Raw genomic sequence first — 6000 nt, forward strand, 5'->3', positions numbered from 1 at the left:
GGTTTTAGTACGGGGCTGGGGAGAGCAAGGAAGAAATGGAGAGGTATTTATGCAAAACCCAGACTGTGTTCTGCCCGTGTCTGAGGTGTGGAGGGAGCTCTTGCTGGCCGGTCTGCAAGCCAAGACTCGAAGAAAGGCCATGCTTCTCACTGAAGGGCTGTTCCTTGACGTCACCAAAGGCATCCAAGGTCAAGGTTATGAAATCTCTTGCCTAGCAGAGCATTCCCCAAGGCCTTGCGTGGTGAGACGGTCTCTCACGAGGACTCAGGGCTGCTTCTGTTCTCCACGTGGGACCTGCCTGCACATGCCTTGGTGGGGCCGAGCGGCCAGAATATTCTCCCGCCACAATGTTTGGGAACTGGGAAGAACCAGGACATAGGTCAAAATAGGTGACCCCCAGTAAATTCAGCTTGCAGATCCATTTTAATTGGCCTGTGTAGCAATTATAAAGTTATGTATATTTACAAATTGCATATGTGTCCACAAATAAAAGTGGAAAAAATGTTATTAAAATTTTTTTTATATTTATTTATTTTTGAGAGAGAGAGAGAGAGAGAGAGAGAGAGACAGACAGACAGACAGAATCCGCAGCAGGCTCCAGGCTCTGAGCTGTCAGCACAGAGCCCGACACGGGGCTCAAACTCACGAACCAGGAGATCGTGACCTGAGCCGAAGTCAGACGCTTAACCGACTGAGCCACCCAGGAGCCCCCAAAATGGAAAGTTTTATGTAAAGATTCAGATTCCTGGCTTCTGAAATTTGGAGGCTCTGGCCATACAGGGCCATATTTCTCTGGCCACAGTCGGTAGAGAAACATCCACTCATTTTATGGTCTCTCCAGTTCACCTCTGTCCCCACCCAGGCATTGTTTTACCTGCCTGACTCTTCTGGACAGTTGGGAGAGGACCCCTGACCTCTATATATGTGTGTGTAATATCGGTGGCTGTAACATATATTGCTGTAAATGCCTTAGATATCATCTTTAATTCAAAGAGCGGCCTGCCTTTCAGATAATCACCTTCAGCTTTTTAAAACCAGAATTGTTAATTACCCTGGCAGCATTTTCTTTGCTTTAGACCCGATAAAGTCACTGTTAAGGGATGTGATTATTTGGTGGGTGAATCCGAAAGGTACCCTTTCCCTTTTTTTTTTTTCCTCTCTTCTGTTCTATTTTCTCTTTGCTCACACCCTCCCTGCCAACCAGCCCAACACGCAAGAAACCCTTCAGGTGTTTAAAGGAGCTGGAAAATATTCCAGGAAATGCTGAAAGTTTGCCACGTTGTCAGAGGATAAAAGCACGATGTTCAATCCAAAGGCTTTGTGTAGTTTTTTCCTTTTTTTTTTTTCTCTCAATGCAAGTTCCAAGTTAAATTTTTGGATGCTTATCTTCTCTACATTTTAATGAGAAGCCTTTGCTCAGGATTTTTTTTTTTTTTTAAACAAAGGCACAAAAGTTTAAACCCTTTGCACAATAGCAGTGTGTATGAAGTGACATGCTGTTTTTATATTTTGAAAAACACCAGTGCTCACATAATCAGCAGGAGCAGGGATATTGGACAAGTAAATATGGAATATTTCGCTCGCAGGCAATCACTGAATCTATTAAATATGCAAACCAGGCAGCATCGTATGGATTTTTTCATTGCAGCATTTTATAGGGGTAAGTGTGTAAGGCTGGGTATATAGTCAACTTTTACGAGTCGGATCATTTTTTCCCCACTAGTTTCTGTTGTAATTACCAAGATGCTTATTGTAATTTCTGATTGATCTTCAATTGGCACAGCCTCATAACACTTTATCTTGACAATTCTCTGCCTGTGGGCCTTAGTTATGTGGTGAATGATTTATCTGTAAACCTTCGACGTACTCAGGGGTTCCATGTTCAGAGAGATCTGCTTGTGAAGCGAGGAATGCTTTAATAAAGCAAATAATCGAGGTGGTTTCTGCATTTAGGGGAATTCGGCACATTGACCCTGGTGGGAGGGACCCGTTCTCCTTCATAACAAGTCTATGCATAGTTGTATATTAATTTTTCACTTTATTTCATGTCTGTCTTCCCACCGGGCTGTCATTTCTCTCAGAGCAGGAATCCTGCCTTTGGGTGTTTTCTTTTTTTTTTCTTTTTCTTTTTTCTCTCTCTTGTTTTAATTGTTATTCTTAAAAAAAAAAAAAATTTAAACGTGTGGTAAAATATCTGTAACATCAAATTTACCATGTTAGCCATTAAAAAAAAATTATTTATGTATTTTTTAGAGAGAGAGAGACGGTGGCGGCGGGGGAGGGGGAGGGTTAGAGGGAGGGAGAGAATCCCAAGCAGGCTCCACGCTCAGTGCAGAGCCCGGAGCGCGACGCGGGACTCGAACCCCCGACCCTGGGATCATGGCCTGAGCTGAAATCAAGAGTCAGATGCTCCACCGAAGGAGCCACCCAGGCGCCCCTGCCGCGCGAACCATTTTTAAGCATAGAGTTCAGTGGCATTAAGCCCATTACCTGTTGTACAAGTGTCCCCACTGTCTACCCCCAGAGTGTTTTCATCTTGTCACACTGAGGCTCTGCCCCCTGAAACAGTAACTCCCATTCCTGTGTCCCCCCCGCCCCTGGCAACCACCCTTCTGTCGCCCGTTCTGTGAACTTGAGTGCTCTAGGTGCCACCTATGAGTGGAATCACACAGTATTTGCCCTTTTGCGACTGGCTTATCTCGTTGAGCGTTAACGCCTTCCAGGTTCATCCGTGTTGTCGCCTGCATCAGAATGTGCCTTCGTTTTTTTATAACCACATACCTGGGATCTAGCGGAGTGCTCGGATTCTAGCGGGTGACAGCAGACAACAATACGTGTTTGTCGAGGGAATGCACGAAAGAAGGAGCAAATCGATCAGCCACCCTCAATTCCTCTTCTTGGCCTCAGGACCAGAGACGCAAGTAGGTTCTCCGTAACTCTTTGAGGCATAGAAAGGAGTGACCTGCTTTCCCGGCTCGATCCCCAAGAACAACGGAGATACTTTTCGGAATGTGAAAACGCCACCATTTCCCCCTTGTGTGTGTTGCTTAAATCCAACGTACAAAACATAAGTCGGTGGCATATTTTCTTGGGCTTGTAATTTGGGTTGCTTGCTGCTTGCTGCTAATTAACCAGTTGGCGATGTACTCTCTTTTCATCTGCCTCTGAGCTTGTCAGGAGTCACTGACAAGCCCAGTGAAACTGGGGGGCACTCCGATAATTAAGGTTTGGAGGGCTTCTTGCCGACCCCATCACGTACCAATCGCTTTCTCTGCCTCGACTGATGGGTGGCTGACATATGACAAAACAGTGGCCCTTCTCTCATATACACAGCAGCAGGACACTTTCCCACCTTTTAATGGCTGAGCGAATTTCATCCCCAGCAACTCTGACAAAACGAAAGTGTATTGTCAAAGTTGTTTGTGAAGATGACTGTGTTTAGAAAGAAAAGTCTTGATACGTTCAGAGTGCTCTCTCTTCACACACACACACACACACACACACACACACACACACGAGTCTGTATTCTTAGCATCAAAATGCAAAATGTAAACTGTACAAAGTTTTATTTGAATATTTAAATGGTATAAGGAGAAATGGCTTGGCATTCTGGATTCTTCTGCAACATTACATTTACAGTCGCCTGAGCCTGGTTCTTATCTTTAAAGAAACGAGATTGATAGAAGGGTGTCCAGTAGTTTCCTTAAAACTGGTAAGATCTTCACGTGCAGACTCTGAATCTGTAGCATAAAATCATCAAAGAGTCGCAAGTCATGTGTTGGGGGGGAGGGGCTCTCTATTCCCCTACTGATGTTTACCTTATGTTTCCCTGCATCTTGCATTTCTTTATTTTTTTCTTAGAAAGAGACAGAGAGAGAGAGAGAGAGAGAGAGAGAGAGAGCGCGCGCAGAGGCTCTGTCAGTGCAGAGCCTGATGAGGAGTTTGCTCCCGCAAACCGTGAGATCATGACCTGCGCCGAAACCAAGAAGCGTCAGAAGCTTACCTGACTGAGCCACCCAGGTGCCCCTGTATTCATCTTCTATCCACATGTTCGTTCATTCATTCATTCAGTAGACATCTCTGTTAGTAAAGTTGGTGGCACAGGGGACAGATACAGGCGCTGAGACAGAGTTTAGGGTTCGAGATGTTTATTTGGAAGCAACATCTGCTAAGGGGAGAGTGGGAGGCACGTTTGGACGGAAGGAGTAGTGGAGTTGTGAGGTCAGTTTACAAACACCTGGCCAACTGTGTGGGGAGCTCTGGAGCATGCGTTGTCCCTCGGAGAATCATGTGTTGGGCCAAAATGGCGGGGATTTATGGCAACGCCTTGCTTGGTCACGGCTAGCGGGCTGCCCGGGCAGGGCATGACCTCGAGGAGACAGCTTTCTGCACACATAGACCCTGAAGGAGCAGCTCTCTGGCTCTCTGGTGACTGCATTCCTGAAGCTGGGCGGCGAATCCTTCGGTGAAGGGAAATCTGGGTGGGACGTCTCTGTGTCTGCCATAGGTGACGAAGAGGCAAGGAGAATAACACTGTTCCGTGACGTAGTCTCTAGAGGCTGACTTTCTAGCTTTGATTTCTAGGCCAGTCACTCCTCGAATGAGTGACCCTGCCTGGTTATTTGTCTTCTTCGCGGGTCAGTGTTCTTATCCATATTATGGTGTTAATGATACCCACCTAACAAGGTAATTTGAAAACATGGTGCAAAAAAATGGACTGGAGGCACTTAGGGGGCACTTAATAAAGGTTAGTTGTCACCATCACACAGTAACAATATTCCATATAATATGTAATGAAAAGGTGTAATATTAAGTAATATCACAAAAAGAAATGGAGTCTTCATTTGCTTCTGTGTAGGAACAAACACGCTGGGATGACGTTCGTGAGGAAAAGGGCAGTTTTATCTACGCCGTAGATAATACAGATAAAAATTTTATTCCTCTGGGTTTGAGGACCATCCTTGCCTCCTCGATCGCTGGGCAAAAATACATTTGTTTGTGTCCTGTGTGCATTTTTCGGCCCCGTCAGAGCAGCAAGGATCTTCTCTCTTGCCCTCGGGTAACATCTTTCAGGAAGAGACCCAACGAACAGATTTGTAGAAGACGATCTATTCTGGGGATGTGTTGCACGGGGTCTGTTTAACCCGATGATTTGGTGTCTTTTGGATCTCAGAGGGGTTCTCGAGGACCGCGCTGACAAGTTCAACAGTGAAGACAGAACACCGAGATTAAGTAAGGTTGGTTACATTTGTAAACGAGAAAGGCTCAGAGCTTTGTTTGAACAAATTGAAGCAATAGATCTTAGGTGAGCTAGAATTCTCGCAGCACTGCAAAATTTCTGTGAAAAAAACCCCCCATCAGTGACTGATACAGTCCTGGAATTAACAGCCCTACTGTGGGTTGACTACGAAGACCGTCGCTGTTTTGGTGTTTGTTTTTTTCCTTTCCGTCTCCATTCCCCCTTGTGGTAATAAAACCCACTCTCTGCGTAAGTTAGGATTATGGTCTGCTTTGCCCAGGCCCCTCAAAATGGTAACTTAAAAAAATGGAATTTTATTTCGGCTTCACAGAAATAAAAGCCCAAACCGATAGGGTGATCCTGCTCTGTTAGGAACCTTGGGTCCTTCTGCCCCATTGCTTTCTATTATGATGATGCTCTATTGTCCGCAGGACCCGAGATCGCCATCGTTGCGGCTGTATTCCAGCCAGGAGGGAGGGAGAAAGGGGGTGGCCCTCCCTTCCTTTTAAGGGCACGATATGCTACTTGTACATGATCACTTCTGTTGACACATTAGTTAATCACGTGGCCCCAACCACCTGCAGGCAAGACTGGGGAATAGGGACTTCGTGTGGCCGGCCACGTGTTCGGCTAGAAAGCCTATGACTATGGAAGGCAGGTTGGAGAGTGTCCTGTGTCATTGCTCTCAGACTTCCTTGGGGAAAACTGCTTCCCCGACTCTCCCAGGGTACGTGGTTGGTGTGGGGGCCATTCCTACCTCT

The sequence above is a fragment of the Neofelis nebulosa genome, chromosome 9 (genome assembly GCF_028018385.1).
Source record: "Neofelis nebulosa isolate mNeoNeb1 chromosome 9, mNeoNeb1.pri, whole genome shotgun sequence".
In the NCBI taxonomy this organism is placed as follows: domain Eukaryota; kingdom Metazoa; phylum Chordata; class Mammalia; order Carnivora; family Felidae; genus Neofelis; species Neofelis nebulosa.